This window comes from Typopeltis vanoorti, chromosome 4 (genome assembly GCF_054136105.1).
Source record: "Typopeltis vanoorti isolate ZY-2024b chromosome 4, IOZ_Tvanoo_1.0, whole genome shotgun sequence".
In the NCBI taxonomy this organism is placed as follows: Eukaryota; Metazoa; Arthropoda; class Arachnida; order Uropygi; family Thelyphonidae; genus Typopeltis; species Typopeltis vanoorti.
The window spans coordinates 79,932,558-79,953,031 of NC_143552.1; the positions used below are offsets into that span (position 1 = coordinate 79,932,558).

Consider the following 20,474-nt stretch of genomic DNA (forward strand, 5'->3'; position numbering starts at 1 on the left):
AATTATAATCTCGCCAACGAAAAGCTCTATGTCTGTCGCATAGTATTGTGGGTAGGCTACGGATTAGAGAACACGGAAATCTTTTCTAGAGAGCAAACATTAATTTCATTTTGAGCGTTACAAGAGAAGCATACATTACTCTCTTTAGACAGTTTTAATTTCTTACGTAGCTCTACTGTGGCTTCACTTCAACGGGATATTTTTATGCTCAAGAGAGACAATTAGAAATATTACTGACCTTTTTCTTTTCCCCGCTCATCAAATATCTACTTAATTTAAAACCATAACCTAAAGCTGACTTACGGAAACGAGGATGCTACTTTCGGTTGTATAATACAATTCTATTTAAAATCTCTCTCTCTCTCTCTCTCTCTCACACACACACACACACAAATTAACGTGCGTGGTGGAGGTCAATCGATAGTGTTACCGCTTTCAAAGTGGAAGAACGCTTGCGTTAGATCCGCTTCCGCTTCGTCGAGCTGTCTTTGTCTTTATTTTCTTTCACTGTCTTATCTGCTCGATATATATAGTGAGTTTCTTCCGTCCGGCTCATATACCTGATCCTCGGAGGCAGGAAGACGTCTCTCCTTTTTACTGTCCTCAGCGTTGTCATTGGTGTCTCCTTGAGACGAGCTCTTGGTTGACTATGGATCTCGTGGTCTGCCTCGTATTGACCGTCGAGACTGCTTTGATGAGCTGCCAGTTGTCGCGAAAATAGTTGTGTTGTTTTTTTCCCCTCTTTCTTTCTTTATACCCAGAAAGAAAGAAAGAAAGAAAAAAGAATGTATGTGACGCCTCTGTGCCTGAATGGCTACTCCACGCATCATTTGTCTAGGAAAGAGATGTCGTTTGTTATTGATGTTTCCTAGGTCTCTCTTATGCAAGGCTGAGTTATCCAGTCTTCGACGGAGGTAACAGATTTGTTTCTTCCACAAAAATCAGAGTTTGACTAACTCTTCTTTAATCTAGTAGTTTCGGCTTTTCTTCAACAGAGGATAGCCTAGGGTTCGAATCCCGTTTATGACACGAGGAACCTTTACCAGGTGTTTTGAATTAAATGGTGAGTTAGACGGTCTCATACGGAAGGGGAGAGATTTTCCTCCCGGAAGCTCGGGTTTTTCGTCCTTCAAAATATAGGCAAATGAGCCAGGCAAACACCCTTAATATACAAAAACACATAACAACCGATAGCTTAATTCATAAGATGGTGTCGTACTACCCTCATGGGACTGACGGCCGTTGTATCATCATACACTAATTAATTAATTACATGATCCTCAATAAATTAGCATTCCAAACCTAAATGGTTCCTCCTATTTTAGACGTTAGTGAAATAGTTTTGATATTCACCTATATAGATCTTCTTCTATATCGTTTTGCTTGTCTGTAGATATGTGTTCAGGAAACCGGTTTGCGGGGTGAAAGGCTTTTTCTAGGCTAAAAAGCCTTTCATCCCTGAGACCGGTTAACATACCTTCAGTTGAAAGGCCCTGATCAAAGTTCTTCGCCTCGTAGAATGGATGCGAACTTAGGTTTTTCCAAATGAGTTACAGAACCCACTGACGAGACCTCAACAAAGGTCGAAACCGGTCTGGGGAGTGACCCCTTCCCATAATGCATAGCATCATACATGTCCGCAAGGAGATGTGCTTTGCATTATGGAGAATACTAAGGAAAGTGATCAGAACTTACTACACCTTTGCCACGAGTTGCCCCTGTCTTGAAAGGTTGCTTATGCTTGGATCCGCCAAAACGTCTATAGTTTCTATATTCGACATGAAACTCTTGTAGTTTCTCCATTCGGCTTTGAAATAATGTTGGATTCAATATCCACTTAATTTGTATAATATAAAAAACTTAATTTTTTAATTACTTTTAAATTAACTTTGAATTGTTATCCCCTCCCTCCCTTAAAATGGTTTCCACTCACACTTAAAATTAAATCGCTACGTTGCTTTATACTTCCGACATTCAGACTTTTCTACTGAAAAAAAAAAAAAATAAATGAACATGCATAAGTAAAAATCAACAATCTTCTGTCCACCTCATCACACTCTCATTGCCACTCACCATTAGAAGACTCAATAAAGTGATTTTGTTGCAACAAATAACAACTTTAAGTTTCCAAGCAATTTTTCCTCGCTTGTGTCTTGAAATTTCTTTTCAACGTCTTTAAATGAACTGAGCGCAGATACTTACGTTGATAATTAACCTCTATTAAAGTGACAAAGAACGGTTCTCACATGGTATTCTTCAGAATTACAGTTCACAAAAGTCTGGCGAAAGCAGAAAAATGCTATTGAAACCGAATCCCTGACACTTCTCGCTTCGTCGTTCACTGTCTCAGTTGTCTTAGGATCGATTAAATTCTTCTGGAAAATCATAGGCTCATCACGAGAGAAAAATAAACAAATAAAAGAAATTTATTCACCGATGCGTCCTTCAAAGATTAGTACATTTTATATCTAAGACTGAGAAATCCTAAATGCAAAATGGAATTATTCAAATACTCTTATTTTTTTCAATAAATAATTTGTTAGGCTCTACTTAATGATAACCACACCCTTTATTTTAATGTATGTACTTTCATAAAATGAAAAAAACAGCCATCAATTTTGTATACAATTTCGTCTGTTCCTATTATAACAATTACAAGCTAGACACGAAATACACTTCAATGCATAAATAAATAAAAAAGGACTTTAGTTCACTTTATTTGGTGTGAGAAGTATGAGAAAGCTCTTTTCACTTCTCTGTAAAGAGGGCGCTGCTGTAAATCGCCTTTCACTTGAGGAGTTCAGGTGTAATCCCGGTATATCGAACAACAAATCAATCACCGACATCGCAAACAGAACCCTACTTCAACGTAACGATTTCTTTCTTGCTTTTTTTCCTCTCCTTTATTTTTTTTTCTGTGAGCTCACGCTTTTCGACGGCGTCTTACATCACAATGGCTATCAGATTCCTGCTGGCAGCTTGCCTGGTTCTCTTCTGAATGTCTGCTGCTTTTTTGTGGCTATCTTGAAAGCTCAGGTATTGACATTAAGTAAAGCTTGTGAAATATTGGGAGTTAATTGTTCGGTAAATGCTCAATGGAATGCTAGGAGAATTTTTTTTTCTTTTCAATAGAAAAAAAAAGTAGATCTGTAACTTTATTGAGTTTTAATATTTAAAGTCTAGAAAGAAATTCATGTTGGTCTTATCTTCCTCGAAATGGTAAACCGATGAAAGATTTTTTTGGCGAGTAGTCTGACATTCTTCGGTGTAAGAAATTGGTTCTTTACTTTCACACATGAATTTTAAAGAGTTTATAAGATTTATATAAATAAAACAGCTCCAATTCAAACAATAATGTTGGAGTCCTAAAATTTCTGATTCAAACATTATTATTTGAATTATTAGAACATATCGATTCCCATAAAAAACAATGAATATTCTCTGCAAGAACAACAATACCATGAAATTCTTCAGCGCCTTTTGTTCCCTAAAGAAAATAAAAAAATTCCTAAAGCCGTCTCTATAGTCATCACTGATAGTCGAGTTCAGGACTCCCAGTGATTTCAAGATTTTGGGAGCGAAAGAAAAACATAGTATAACTGCCGCCATTTTGTATTTCTAAACTCTAATATCGGCATATTGAAATAATGCGAATGCTATAGTCAATTTTTCTGAGTTTTAGAGTTAAAAACGGAGTTTTTAGGACGGAGGAGGGAGCTATTTGCGCTAAAGATTGCTAGCTCTCAAAAAATAATTATACAATAAAAATACACGATTATAAATACAGTATAATAAAAAAGATTTCAATATCATTCTCCTTGCTTTCATCAATATCTAAATTTGTTTTCTTTTCAACAAACTCACTGGATTGCAAATATTTGGAATAATTTTTCATGTGTTGCTTCGACATCAAAAGTCAATGACCAAGTGTCAACTGGCTAAAGGAGAGAAATCAAAGGAATTCTTAATGAAATTTTGGTACATCAAATTATGCAGGCAGCGATACGCTTCTAATGGTTGGTGAAAAGGCTGTTGACTCTCAACGTCTTTTGATGTAGCTTTGGTAAGTGGAGTGCTTTTGTGAGAATGTATAGCACCTTTGAGCCTTCAACCGAGTCACCTCCCGGGTACCCATTTAAACAACGACGACGACGCATTACTCGGAGAGTTGGCCCGTCTTCATATTTCCAGAATCTATCCCTCCTTGTGTGAGTATGAAAGCCACAAGGCCAGAGCTTTATCGAAAGTGACAGGAAGGAGAAAGCTGCTGGGTTACAGTAGCAGGTAAAGCGAATAAAAGACAGTCTTGTTCGTGTGTGAATAAACTTGGGTTGCTCTTGTGAGGGGAAAATCTCCCGCTGATGTTGCGTGACAAGTGCATAGCTTCTGGTTAATTATATTCACTGTAGCAACTACAAGATGGTTAAGTATCACAATGGGAGGCATCGCATTCACAATGGATTAGTCTATCATTTACTGATGGTTCCTTAATCTAAAAAAGAAACAATGGGGACTTTTTTTCTCTTTTTTTCACACACAGCTTTAGTTTTTCCGTGCGGTTTGTGGAACAAGTGAGTGTTGTGTTAAAGGAGGATGTTATCATCACGAATTTCTTAACGTACTCAGTTACTAGAATCGACGACCATGTACGTATGGATCTCTAAAATGTTGAATTAGTGTTATTACCAAACACGTGAGAGTGAGCGGTGAATATTGTTATGGATTCGGATAGAATCCAATGGAATAACACAAAGGATGAATTTCATAAAAATTTGAAATTCATCTCCGAGATTTTCCACTTTAATTCTAATACTTAATATTAAAATCACATTTTACAGTAAGATTTGTTGTAATAATATCATTTTGCTGAGTGATGAAGTGATTGATGGGCGACCTCTAATATTTCACTTCATTGCGCCCTTCGATTGGAATAGGCCTAAGTTCGATTCTCGTCTTGACCGGAGAAATCTTTATGTGGATTTTTTCAATCGAAGGTGAGTTAGCCGATCTCATACGGGGGGAGGTAGCGGGGTTTTTTTCTGCAGTAAACTCGGGTTTTTCATCCCGCAAACAGACACATCGGCCCTTCAGAACACACGCAATTTACAGACAAAAAATACTAGTTATGGTGGTGGTGGTGGTCGGTAGATGGCGTTGATGGAGATGATTGGTAGTAGAGGTACGGTGTTAGTAGTGGAGACAGTTGTATAGTGGGTGTCCGGACAACGAGTCTTCAGACTTCTTGGAGGTGTCACGAATAATAACAATTATTGAAGCACCACTAATATGCAATGCCGTATTCCACTGACTAAGCATGTAAAGCATGTATTATGATTATTAGATGGGCTTGTTAAAATATCGTAATTATGACTAGAGTTTGAAATGAATTTCCGTGACAGATTCGAATGGAATTTTCCACCATTTCATATGTCCAGTGTGCCTGTTTTTATCGAGGTTAGAAGTTGAGTATTAGTTGGCATATTTCTTACGGTTTGAAGTACTGTCACGTGAAATAAAAACTACAATACAGGTTTAATTAAGAGAAACAAAAGATTGTTCAATTACAATCAAGACCAAAGAGAAACAATATTTATATACAATTAGCACTGCATAATTAGTAAGTCATGTGACTGTCATTTAACATTACCTTATTGTCTTGATTTACCGAAAGTGTAATCTTAAAACTACATCGTTATTAATCCGTTTTCCGATATTAGAAATTTGCTGAATTGATCGATCTCTTGAGTCATTCACCTTGCGTTTACACGTCACATTTTTCATGTGATCTGAAAAATGTGGAAAGATGTGGACTGAGATTTAGCATACCAACAAGAGGAGATCACTAGAATGGATTCATCGCTTAAAGAATTGTTTTATCAGTGAGAGTTGAAGTTCCAATTTAGATGTTGGAGAACTCTCCGAACAATTCTTGGTACTCGATAACATTTTTCGAAAATGACAACATTAGCAGTTCACTTCGAAAACTACTCTTAATATTTGAGTTGAGTTATCGTTTGAAATCAGTTGAGTTAATTCGTTAACTCAACTGATTTCGAACGACAACAGCATTAAACAATGATGGAAACACATCATTGTGTTTCCATCATTGTTTAATGTTTAATATTAATTCAGAAAATCATGTTCCATATGATGGAACTGATTTTCTGAATTCCGTGTGGATTGACATAAATACATTCTTTTTTTTTTTTTTTTTAATCATTCCATTCGTGACTGTTTCTGTTTTTTCATTATAAGAACTCAACGGACAATTATTTTCAAACCTATAGTGCAGGTTGTGGACAAGTGGTTAAAGGAGAAAGACGAACCTTATCGATGTCCCATATGAGTAGAAGAACCTGAAAGAATTGTCATTACAGATAATTCTTTTCCAAAATCGTCTGGAAGTTTCCCCTGTGTCTAAATAAAATATCAGAAACAGAATGTCCACGAGACAGTCACTGGAGTGTGTCTTTTGGAGACTGATGAGACAATGCATCTGATATATTTGTTCCAGGAATGATGTGGGGGGGGAGGGGCGTGAAGAAGAGAAATCTGATCCCAAATGGGGATCTGAATATTGTTAAAAATAAAGAGGAATGAAGTGAGATATTTCTTCTAAGAAATATGACAAAATTCGCTTTTGAAACGACAAGGAAAGCAATATGATGTCGTTTATGGAAGATTGGTCAAGGATGTTTGATACTGTGACGAATGAACGGACGATTTGCATTAAGTGTTATTGTTAGCAAATATTCAGTATTTCTTTTGGCTTTATAAACGAATTAGAAAACGAAAGTCAATCCGAGATACTGAAGTTTCCCCCAATGGAAGATGACCTCATTCGAAGACATTCGAGTCATTGTTAGAAATCCTAGTGCGGCAGAGACAGGATTGAGCAAGAAATAAGTAATCCAGAGTGTATATATATATATGTATAAAGAGAATTATGGGATTATTAGATAAATGAAGAGCCAAAGGCTTCAATTCGGCGACGTATAACTTGTTAAAGTTAAGGGATATTACATCCCATATAGTTTCTTAGCCGAATAAGAAACTCAGAGTTTCATGCCGAATATAGTAACCAGGTATTTGCTTACGCTTGGAATCGCCGAACTTTATATAGTTTCTACTATATTCGGCATGAAACTCTTTGAGTTTCTTATTCTGCTAAGAAACTATATGGGATGTAATATCCCTTAACTTTAACAAGAGAATTATGGGTTTGATAGTCCCTTAGCATGAATGTCAAATCTGAGGTGAAAATGGTATTATTGAGGGTTCCATTATGAACAGGTCTGTCTGAACGAGTGTAAAGTGATGGTGGTGGAAACTCACATTATTGGTTGCTAGTCGAAATGCTTTCGGTGCGATAGACTGGCTATGAACATGTTCACACCTGCTCATTCATGGTATTGATACTCATAGCCGTGTGGAATCTTAACTACTGTTCGTATAAGATGAACTCCGGAATAAGATTGCGTTAGCAAACAACTTGTGTATGAAATAACACTAACGACATTCCAAACACATACAAGCTCGCCCATGCACTTGTTATTAAAAATCTTTGTTGTTTTACCATTTTATAATAAGCAAGGGAAACTTTGTCTTCTCAATTGACGTCATTCTGTCTCATTTTTCGCTAAAGTAATGATATAACCAAGAAATTATCAACATATTAATAAATCCTGGAATTATTTCGAGTCTTTTGTCAACACAGTTTTAGGATGAAAATATCGGCAAAATAACATTCCCAAACCCTATTTACACTGAATATATTACCGAATCATTCTGTACCTAAGAGATTTCTGCATCCTACGTTCATCTCTAGCGGAAATCGATTTCCTAAATCGATGTGCTCTTTCTAAAGTACATAAAAGTGCCTGTGGTTGTTTATCAAGCGAACGAGAAAAAATGTTTTAAGTACTTTGTAAACGTATTTACATTTGTTATTTTTATAGAATGAATGTAACTAATTTTGCGCCATTCTTTGCTAGTTCTAGAAGTGTTTATTTGCATTTAACAAGTGCGACTGGTATTCTAATGAACTAGTTATAAAATGAAGGAAAAAATGATAAAATAAAATAACTTATTAAACTTATAAACTGTATATAAAAGAACTTATGTAACTTATAAAAATAACTTATAAAACTAAGAACTTCTAAAGCTTATAAAATTTACAAAAGAGATAAAAACCTAAAGAACTTTTAAAGCTTATAAAAAGAGCCTATAAAATTTATAATAAAAGAACTCAAAAACTTTTAATAGTAGGCACTTATAATGCTTATAAAACTTATAAAAGAAATAAAGCTCACAAAAAGAACTTATAAAGCTTATAAAACTTACTTATAAAAGAATTTATAAAGCTTATAAAACTTACTTATAAAAGAATTTATAAAGCTTATAAAACTTATAATAACTTAAAACTTATAAAACGGAGCTTATAAAGTTCTTTGTGTATATGCGTATGCTCCAGATGATGGCCTTCATGTGAAGGTCGAAACGTCGAGTGACTATTTTGGTTTATATTAAACTGAAATTTAATATTTAAAAGTTTATAAAATTTATAATAGCAGGAACTTATAATGCTTATAAAATCTTATAAAATAGCTCATAAAGCTTATTAAAATACTTTATGAAGTCTTATTACAATTCTTATTAAAAGTCACTAAATTCTTATTAAAGTTACCAACGAAGAACTTATAAAACTCATAAAAATGAAACATAAAAGAAGAACTCATAAAAACTTCATTAGTTTTTAATCCTAAGAAACCTCCACTTGTAGCTGTCTAGGATATGCAATTCGATCAGATTACGAACTATCACCGCTGCTACAGAACATACGCTGTCATCCCTTTCTTATTAGCCATGTTTAGACTCATCAGTAGTTTTGCAGTGTTTTAATTATAAGCGAACAGACAGCTCATTTACTTTTTTTTTCTTGTGTGTGTTTACATTAGTGATAGCTACAAACGTACGTAATTTCATGCATAATGGATTACATGCAAATGCTGATGCGATGCTTAATGACCTGATTATTTTCTTATTAGCTAACCATAACTGCATCAGTTGAGACGAATTTATCTAAAAAAAGTCTTTGCACGGAGTGTATCTCTTGATGTATAGTTTCATATTATTTCACAGCTCACACACACAAATTTCCTATGAAGTGGATCCGCTATGAACTTGGTAAGAATTATTTTTATCTTACTTATTTCTTCTTTTTTTTTATTATTGTTTTAAACTCAAGGTTATGTTTGGAAGAAACTGAAATAACAAAATTTGTTTCAGTTACTTCATCATGGGTTAGCGCAAAGCAGAGAACTAGCGCATTTACTTTAATATGCCTGAAGCATGCAACTAAAGCGATCAATGGGAATATCAGGAAACCATTTTATTTTTACTCTTTCGTTTTTTTTTTTATTTGGATGTTATTCAAAACGAAAATTGTTATTTCCTTTTTTTTTTAGGAACCAATTTCCGTGAAGTATGTTGAAGATTGATATTGATACGCAGATCTTTTAGGCTATTCAATAATTCGAAGCACGAAACTGCAGGTGAGTGATGTCTTTTTTAAAGGTTTTGTTATCCTAACTTTAATTCGTTAAGATAGGTGCGTATGGGTGGGCATTTATTAAATTTGTTTTGTCTGTCTGTACGCTTATCATTCGAAATGCGTGCCAAATTGTCATTTTAACTTTGGTTTAAATCGGACCATTTGTAGGATGAAAAAGGAGACAAACTTTGAATAATATACAAAGTAATTAATTGCTTCTGATTGGTTCATGGAGATTTACGGACATTTAGTGTTTACAATCGTTACCTAAACTGTGAATTATTTTAATTGGGATAAAAATTGCAACAATTAAAACGTAAAATTAATCGAAATGGTTCCAAACGATACAGATAATTGTTACAAGTTAATAATTGTTAAGAAATAATTGTTAAACGCTAAATTCAATTGTTGTGCTGATGATGACGTCACTACACAAGAATGCTGTGCACAGTGCATGCGCTCTCTACAATTATCATTGATTTCCATACTTGTTTGTATAAGTAACGTGAATGATTACGATAATCAAGAAGAATTCAAACAGATCATACACTACCATCTTTTTTTTTTTTTTTTTTGACTTCAACTACTACACTCGAATTGATACACAGGTATAACATACCGAATAATAGTAACAATCTTTTCTCGTAGAAGATTTTATAAATTATTTTTAGAAGAAATGGAACCTTTCTTTTAGTTTGTTTGCAGAAGCACATCAATATCTTGAAACTTATTCCGAACGGGAAGAGTAATCCGAGAAGTATTGAGACATAGAAGGAGGGTGAGAGGTCGGGATGTTGAACAAAAATGTTTGTATCATCACAGATGACTAAAAATCGATATAGTCTTGGAAATATTGCGAGAACATCACTTGAAACAAAGAAAGACGATCTTGCACTCCCAAGAAACATCCTTCTTATAAGTATTGGCATTTTAAGGGCATCTCCTCAAGGATATCCTGAAAAATCCATGTTAGTAACGAGCCACACCCATTTCATCTGAAATGGGTGCGGCTTGTTATTGCCTTTATGACCTGATAAAATAAAGAACTCGACACTGTCATCGCTTCCTTATAGGTAGGTGAGTAGAGTCGAATGCAGTTGTATTATATACCGAGGTCAATGACCCCCCCCCCCGTTCGATCACCTACTTGCAGAAATCACAAGTTAATTCTCAGCTACACCTGTTATTCTTTAGCACTGTCTGGAGAATCTGGGGAGGGAGTGAAATGGCATCTTTTGCCAAAATGATATGATAATTATAAAGTAACAAGACGATATATTTTGCTTTGTAATATTTTAGGTAGCAAAGGTACATATTCTATTTAAAGTTATCATTCACCTTTTTCTCCATATCAAAGCTGATAAACTCCTGGACACTCAAGGGCCGCTTGTCTTTCATTCAGATACTGCGGGAATCGGACATAAGATTATAAAATGAAAACGGATTAGCATCAAGAATAGTCGATAGGATAAAAAGTTTTACTGTTTTAAACAGTTGTTCATAAGGATAATTTATTGCAGTTTTTCTTCTTATAAACCGCACCCTAACAACGATTCTCTTTATGAAAACATCATAGGAAAGCAGAAGTTACACACAATGTAGTAATCTTTCGGTGGGACATTATCGTTGCTGTATAAGTAATATCATCTTGTACAATCTTGAAGACCATTGAACAGCTGAATAGGTCATTATTTCAAGATGGTCATCAGCTAGCTGATGAGTAATCTCATGAACATTATCTTTCCATACGATCTAAATTGCCACATTATTTGCTTTAAAATCTATTTCGAAGGCTTAGCTAATGAGCTCGTTATAAGCATATGGTTTATTTACATATAAATATTCAGCATACGAAGTATAACGCGATAAATGATGTAACAAAAAATATGCAGTTAAGATAAAGTAACGGTTAAAAGTCGCATGCAAAAAAGGTTGTCAAAAATTGTAAATTGCATGCCGTAATTATAATTTTAAGTTTACTACAGTACACATTTTTAGATCTTAACGCAGCCATTATTTTTCTTGATTGGTTGTGCAGTCAAAAACTCGAACACGTTGCTAAATCAGCTTTACTATCACCCATAGTAATCAATTCAAACACTTGACATGGCCTGATAGAAGAAATGATCTTCCGGATCTACTGATCATTGGAAGAAACGAATAAAACAGCCGGTTTGATTCTACTGATACTTTTGTGGTTTCTTTGGATAGACAGTTTTCAAGTGCATTTTCTAATTCAACGTGTGATCGGTACAAACGTTCATGATACCTTCAAAGAAAATGAAAAGTTTTCTTTGAAGAAAATTTCTACATTGTTACCAGATGGTAGCAATGATGGATGTATTAGCAAGTCGTTTGGCAGGAAAAAAAAATTATTTCACCAGCATGTGAAACTGGTGGCTAGCTGACCTTCATTAGGAAAGCCTTTAGATCCTACATGGGGATTCAAACTAGTTAGTTTTCTTCGTATGTACCTCAACGAAATTCGCCAGTTTAAATGATATTTTAATTAATTGTTTTTTATTTCTTTTCTTTTTTTTCAGACACTGAAAAAAAGAGAAAAATAGGACTTAACCAGATGAAAAATTCTCCTTTGGAACGACAAGGATGTTTCTCTATAAAATATCATGAATATTCTGGAATAAACTTCTGAATGGAAGATTTAATATTTGTTAAGAAAATTGAATTACTCTTATGTAAATTGCTGTGTAAATAACAATAAATTTGCCTTTGAATCCATAGTGATTTGTGTCTATTTAATTATAAAATGGTTCTGCATTCGTAGTTAATGCAACAGTCGAAATGGTATTCTGCTTACAGCTTTTATGAATTTATAAACACGAAGAAATGTTTTAATACGTGAATTACGCATGTGGACTTATAAGTATCGAGTTTAAATGGCTGCAATATCCCCACAACATTCGACACGAAGTTTATCATATGCAGACAGGAGACTTTTATGAAACCAATACCGCTAATAACTCGACGTGTACATTAAACAAGTTGTCTTTCATACAACAAATGGCTTTTATGTGCAAACAATTTGCTTCTTTTGGTAATTCTTTCCAATATGAGTGATATTAGAAGATAAAAGATTTTCGAAAGAGGATTTTTTGTTTTATGAGGTAATACATTCCTTTCCACCAAGGGACGTAGTTAACATCGTTCCGTATGCCTGTTTTATCTTCCTTCGTTGCCCTAATTAGTCTCCTCCTCTGCTACTCATGGGAATTGTATAGCAAATAAGTAAATCAACCCCTGCAATGATAAAGGGGAAATATTAAATGTGTCTCAAAGGGAACCAGGGGAATAAAAAAAAAAGTCGGCTTTCAAGAGTTCAGAAGGAAACGAAACGATGCCGATTGGACTTTGTCGAGAAAGAAACTTTGTAATTATTCCAGAACAAAGCTCATATCTTAATTACACTTTTTTTTTTAATTTTCATTACTACAGGTACACACGGTGAAACAATTTTACTGCAAAGAGATAGAGCGGTGATTATTCTTACCACACTTCTGCATTGATTTGTTTACTATTCTATTGGTTTTTATCTCCGAGTAGGCGTCGTTGTAGTCGGATGGTGGATGACAAGACAACCAAGTCTATAAAAGTATGCGTGCTGAATTTATCGTGTGTTGCGCGCATTCTCAGATTACAAGGGATGGGTAGAAGATTTTCTTATGTAAGAAACTTCTGTTCATTCTCCAGTAAGTAAATAAGGTTTAGGCTTGTTGTCAGGTCACTGCTGTATTGACCGAATTCGATTTTGAGGTATTCCCTGTTTCTGATCTGATGCATACTACAGTAAACAGACAACACCTTTACTATGCAGCCATTGAATGCAAAAATTCTTTCACATGAAAAGAGGAACAGTCAACTCAAACAATGACTGTATTGTGAATGCATCTAAAGTCAAAATATCCTCTTCATTCCGTTTTCTTACCAGTCTGTGCTAGAAAGAAAGAAAATGACAGATGAACATAAAACAAGGGAGACAAAAGTCGTTCAAGTATGGGTGGTGTAACCGGTTCCACCTGCTTCGGGTTAATCACAGACACGCGCCTCACCACCCAGTCGACTTGTGCACAATGGACTGAACCTTTACCGTTGTCACTGATGGAGTGAATGTGGAGGAGGCGGAGTGAAGGTCAACCGTAGGCGAGGTTACAGTCTTTAAACATAGTCTAAAAAGAGAGGGCGTTGGCTTACCCTTCCCCATCTCGAGACCCCTTGACCTCATACTGTGCAGCTTTGTCCTGTTTCGGAAAAAAAGGGTGCCACCACAGACGGAAAATTGTATGTTCTTCCAGTGAACTTTGACCTCTGGAATTCTTGGCGGAGGTGTCCATTTGCCGAGGAAAATTACATCACCAGCAACAACCAGACTTCGCTAGCCTGTCAAAAATTGGGACTCCAAGGTAAACCACCTGAGTAAGAAGGGCATTTTTAACGAATACTGTTTGAAAGAGAAGCCTTCAGAATGAGGTAATACAGACGTGCTCGCATAATACGAACAACGCCCATTTGTCCCCCGCCATTCTTAAAAGAAGAGGGCAGGGGGAACAGAAGGGAATCACCCCATTTTTCCTTCTTTATGGGCTCCATAAAGAAGGAAATGTGGGTGTGATTCCCTTCTTTCTTCTTCGGAAAACCGAAAAATAAACTGTTCTACGCATTCTAAAAACATATTTTGGACTTCAATAAGAAATATTAACAAATATTTATAGAACTTACTGTCGAAGCCTTTATCTGTATATAGAAATTGATATTTATCGGAGATATTTCGATACTAGATCGCAAACAATTTTTTTTTTTTTTTTTTAAATCAGTTAGTTGACACTCATATTTGCCATCCTTATCATTGCAAATTCTTAAAATTGCAATTCGTAGCCGGTGTACATAGAAAAAAAAAGTAAAAAGGTAAGGCAGAGGTAGATAGATATCATCACCTGATGTTCCTAATCCTAACCAGTAATACTGTGTGAAATCGTGTTAGTTTTTCGGTCAAAGTAAAAAAAAAAAAAATTTCGTAAGAAGAATTCCTTATTCATCTTTGATAAATTAAGAATTCTTTACAAAGATTAGGAACTCTTCCCAGAGATTCAGAAAGTCCCGAAGAGAAGAAAAAGCCCTAAACGCGTCGTTCCTCTAGTTGGTGACTACAACTGAATTTAATAAAATATTTCTTTTACTGATTAGTGTAATGGAATTTACAACGACGCTACTGAGGTATTTAGAAATGATGTATTATACAGTATATATGTTTACCGAAATGTAGGTTGTGTTCTTGATGCTTTTTTCAAGACTAGCAATTGCCTTAATAATCTTTATCGCTTTGATGTATCAACAAAGAATAATACCTAATCTAGTCATAAATACTGTTACAATTTGAACAGCGCGTAAACCTTTAATATATTGGTTAATCATCTCAGCGTTCGGCCCATACAAAGCACATGTATAATGTATGTAGCAACTCTCAAGGTTCAAACTATCCCCTTTTTGCCTTCACGTACGCTCGAAGTCTGTTAGGCCACGTATAAATGACGGCATGCATAACATCCAACAGATATGTTGCCAATACTCGTTAAATCGACTTTCAGCAGGTAATGCGGGAATGTTTGTTCTTGTAGGCTACTCTCTCTCTCAAGCTCCGACCACAATTTGACGTCCAACAGATTCAAATCGGGACCTCCAGACCGCCAATCAGGTGGTGATATGTGGCTGGACACATTGGCCTCCATAACTGTGTGGTCCTCGCCTTTTGTGCAGGGACTGAGTCCTGTTGGAAGGTGCACTGCCTCCCATGAAACCAGGATAATCTCAGTGTCTGTTGTTCGCATACCGTCGGGGAAGTGCCTTTGATTTTATCACCCTCAGCCACAAAAGTTGTGATGTTAGAAAAGTGTCCAATAGAACGACGGTAGGCTCTCACCGTCATTATTATTTCACAAGATTACGGCGGAAGCGTGTCTTCACAGTCCTCACAAGCTGTTGCATCCTAACGCAGGGTGGTCGACCTGTTCTTTGGCGGTCATATACGTCTTCTGTATTGTTATTATGGTTAACAGTTCGATACACAAACATCCTACTGATCCCCCAGTGTTTTTATTGTGTTGAAAATAACAAATGGCTGCATTCCAACCTTGTGAAGTGCTATTACAGTCACACGGTTCTCATAATCTCCCCACTGCATGTTAATCTACAGTCAGACCTCTCTCTCTCTCTCTTTTTCTTTACCGATAAGCACAAATATTGGCTGCGTATAGCGCCACTAACGGAACCGGGCTCGCGCAATTTTGTGGACAGCGTGGGGGTGTGCGGAAGTTGTAGCAGTATTTATGGCAATACCCCTTATGCGGAAACGTTGGTTTCCAGTTGTCTAGTGAAATGCGCACGCACGGACACACAGGAAAAAATTTTTTTTCCATTAATGGAAAAAAAAAATGTAGTGTGATTAAGATGGTTAATTGAGCTGTTTTCTATTTTCTATCTTTTCCGTGGTAGCAACTTAAGGGTAAGAATTAAAATCTACATTCTTTATTTCCTAAAAGAATAGGCTTTTACTTCGTACTTGTCTTAAAGCAAGGATTAGAGTCTAACATAAACATTACAGCATTTTGTATGATATTACGGGTTAAAACAATTCATGGAAATACTTTCCGTGTAGATTTATTTAACTTGAACAAAACAGAATGCAAACGTGTCATGAAGTGGCGCTGCAACTTTCTGCCTTTCCTAAAGTACATATATTTATTACGTTTGTTATATAAGTGGACCATTCATGAAACTTTTTTCGGTATAGAAGACCCCAAAAATGGATTACCGTTGTTCTGGATTACTGCCAACACTTACACAACTTCAAATACATTGCGCCTTAGCATGCCCTACAGTTCACAACACACTTTTAGGCGAAAACAGAAAAGCACGAGATTTTTTATGTTTTATAAAAAGAATCTGTTTTTGTATTCTTGTCAATTCCACAACTAGCTGCATTACTGCCTGGCTAATTGATTTTTAACTTTGTATTTACACGATGTACGCGCTCTCATTGTTCTAGGTTACCATGGCAACAGTTAAAAATTTCTGCTGAATGAATGACGCGCATAATAAAAATAGCCTTTTTTCTTCTTTCTCTCAACAATTCATTCATAAACTACTGTAATATTGCTAATGATAATGAAAACACGAGTTTTATGCGAAATACTGCGTTTTATATTCTACTTCATAGTAATTCTAAAGACATTACAGAAAATCACTTAAAAAAAAATAAGATCAATTAATTGTATTTATCAGGTGAAAATTTTTCGAACAATTCAGAGCAAGCACGTTGAATGTACGCATGCTCCTTGATAGTGTGGTACTTCCAACTATTGCGACATTCATATTGATTGCAGTTTATCACAGTGTAGCTTCGTGCACATTTGACTGCGTAGAGTAACTTACGCTGATGCCAGATGTAATTATTATTTAAATGTTGTTAAAATTTACGAAATATCTCATTCTAAAATATTAAATTGTAATTTATTATACGGAAAAAATACCTTTTTTTTTCCCAAAAAATCAAATAAAAAAATTCGGATGTTTTTAAAACCTTTGCATCAATGCAGAATGTCAAACATTAAAGCTCTCATCAAGTATACCGAAGCTCTCTGTCTCTCTCTCTCTCTCTCTCGTTCTTTCAAATGAAATTTATTTTCTTTCAAAGATGACACTTCATTTTCGCCCGTCAACAGATGAATACATCCATTCTAGAGAATTTTATCGTTGGGTGTTGATCCTGTGACATTTTTATTACAAAATAACAGCAGGAAGGGGGATGTTACAATGGAATAAAAAGACGCACCTTTAATTACCAGCGTGTGTCAATCTTCCAAAACGCTTAATCTGCCCACCACCGATAAGAAGTTTCTTTCTTCTTATTTTTTTATCTCAAGTATTTGGATCTGAAGCAGACAAGATCGAATTGATTTTTTTTAAGAAAGAGAAAGACATCAAAAAATAAAGCAGGTATATCTGTGGCCTCCAAAAACTGTGAGGGTGAATGATGCTTCTAGTGACAGGTAATTACTTAGTCTTCCCCATGTCTGGCCATGGATATGCCACTCATTTCCCTCCTCCGTACGACTTGTACATTGGTCGGATTCACCGTGTCAGACCGCGGGGCGCAGGTTGACAGGTTCCTATCGATCCCTTGCTAGCTACTGCCCTCTAGTGAGCATATATTACATTCGCTAATGTAACGAAAAATATGCCGCGACAAGAAAATATATATCCATTGTACTTATTTCCCCTGTTACTGAAGAGTATTTGTTCCATATTGTACACCGCGGTAGCCCATATATTTTGTCCTTGAAGCAGAGTATGCATATGAATTATGTTAAAAAATAGGATCTGCGCCTTTCTCACGTTCTGGCATTCATAAATTTTGCAGTTAAGTATCGGCCGTTACTATTGGGCGTGATTTATCTAAGCCATTGTCTGCGGTAAAGATAACAGCAGTTTGGACCTAATGGCATCTTGGAGGATTACAGTGATGGAAATCTCCACCTCGTGGCTCCTGTTGGGGAATTCTACGTCGTTGTTTTCAATGAAGACGTATCTGGAAAAGCGAACAGGGTTAAAAATGATGGCACAGAAAGGTGGTGCTTATTTTACACAAGAATATAAAGAATCCCTGTTTGAAATTAAAATGCGAATGATTCTAGGTCTTGTTACAATAATTGAAATACATTCCAGGATTATGCTTATATCTAGCTAAGTGTTCGGGGGTAGTATCGCATGTATACAGATTGTTTTCATGTGCAAATTCTTTTCACTAACATAAGGTTTTAAACCTACCACGCCTTTTTAGCACAGTGAATGGGCTAAGAATCAGATCATCTGGAGCCTTTCTCTAAAGACCGAACATTAAGAAACTACTTCAGGCTGCTTCCGATAAGCAGGGTGGTCTCACAGCAGAAGACGAAAGTCGCCTTTCACCTGAAGACTAGCATCCATACTCACAGCAGGATTTGAACCCACAGTTTGTTGGTTAGAGAACAGATGCACTTTTCAATTGGCCATATAGACTGACTACCTAAGGATTAAGAAGAACAAAAAAATACGTTTAAGTATAAATTTTCCAAAATAGAAAAAAAAATTAACCAAAGAGGAGATTGGATGCAAGAAAACGATTCCTATGTCTTTTTCTTTTCCGTAATTGTCTGTTTATTGGTACCTTCTCCATCTTCCCCACCTCTTGCATTATTTTAATTAAACCAGAAATATATTTTCACTGAGAATAATAATCCCTAAATATACTGTATATATATATATATATAAAACATATACATACATCTTCAAGGCCCACCTTTCCTAATTGGGTTGTGGGGGCAACAGCTGCGAGAGGAACTTCCAATGGTCACGATCCTCCGCCACCAAGCTCAGGTGTTCTGGTGGGATTCCCAAACGTGTCCACCCAAGGTTTTGGATATAATCTATCCAGCGAGTCCTTGGCCTTCCACGTGGCCTCCCACCCTCTGGCTTGGCAAAGAGGGCCTGTTGAGGGAGCCTCTCTTGTCTTGTGGCATTCGGACCAGGTGTCCGTACCAACGTAACTGTGATCTTTCAACATAGAGAAGCAGCGGTTGAGTATTGAGGGTTTCCCGAATTGCAGCGCTTCTAACTCTGAGTCTTGTCAGCCCCGCAACCCCTCGAAGGGACCTCATTTCAGCCGCTTGGATTCGTGTCAGCATTCTTTCGGTCATTACCCAACTCTCATGACCATAGGTGAGGATGGGGACATAGACTGTATTGAAGACAGTCAGCTTTGCCTTCTGGCTTAACTCCCGCTTCAATACTACCGAACGACCAAGCTCAAAAAAAAAAAAAAAAAAAACATATACCAGAATAAATCAGAACGTATTAGAAATTAATACAGTTCCAGTGGTTTTGATGCAGTGGACAAACATGCCTGCAGGGTAAACATCAGTTGGGACTTCAGCTCACAAAAAAAAAAAAAAAAAGTTGAATCATTGCTGATATTATTCAAGACAAGTGACTACTTGTGAAAAAAAAAGGTATTAATAACAATAAGGTTTGGTATGTAAGGTTATGCATTTAGTAGAGAGACCCATTTGGATAGATGGAGATCAAATAAAACTTGCGGATATTTTCGGACTTATTTGGACTAACTTGCGGAACTTATCCTCATATTCGAGATATGTTTTCGATGTCTGGAAACAACATGACAGTTTCGATTGCCGAAGATTTGTAATGAAGATCTAAAGATCTCTTTCTATGACGTTATATACTGAGTAAGAGGACGGTTTCGGGTTGGATCCAGCAAAGCCTTCAGGGTTTAAGGAGATGCTTGTCAACCAACTTGATGGAAGGTTAGCAGAGGAAATGAGCAATTTCCTCTAATCTTCAAGACTGTGTGTGTGTGTGTGTGTGTGTGTGTGTGTGTGTGTGTGTGTGTGTGTGAGAGAGAGAGAGAGAGAGAGAGAGAGAGGGGGGGGGATTGTCAAGATTAAAAAAAACAGGCGCAGTGCTGGAATGAATTATGCCTATCTTTAGAAATCGATTTCCAGAGTTCCCATGGAGATAAAGGGCTTGTTATTTCAATTTTGTTCATTAGTTAAAATGGTCGAATTTATATATTAAAAAAAAAAACTTCCTTTCTCCGAAACAATTTTACAGCAATTTCTACTTCTGGAGGGTTGCTTATGATTCTTGTTCCATTTCCTTTTCTTCTTTCGATTTATCGAAGACTCGCTTACAATTTCTCTTCCTTACTTAAAGCTTCGAAGACCATTAGGTTCTGATTGAAAAGGGCAATGGAAGAAAGCAGAGGATAATGACCAGCGAATGGAACTAAAAAGCACTTTTTCCCGTATTCTATCGATAAATATAGTTGAGTCTGTTGGCAGTTCTCCCATAT

At 36.1% G+C, this 20,474-nt stretch overlaps 1 protein-coding gene across 1 annotated transcript in view; it reads left to right on the top strand.

The window, feature by feature from the left end:
* Positions 1-20,474, top strand: part of LOC150107438 (aquaporin-like) — a 153,613-nt gene that overhangs the window by 59,573 nt on the left and 73,566 nt on the right. The gene's annotated exons all lie outside the window — the stretch shown is intronic.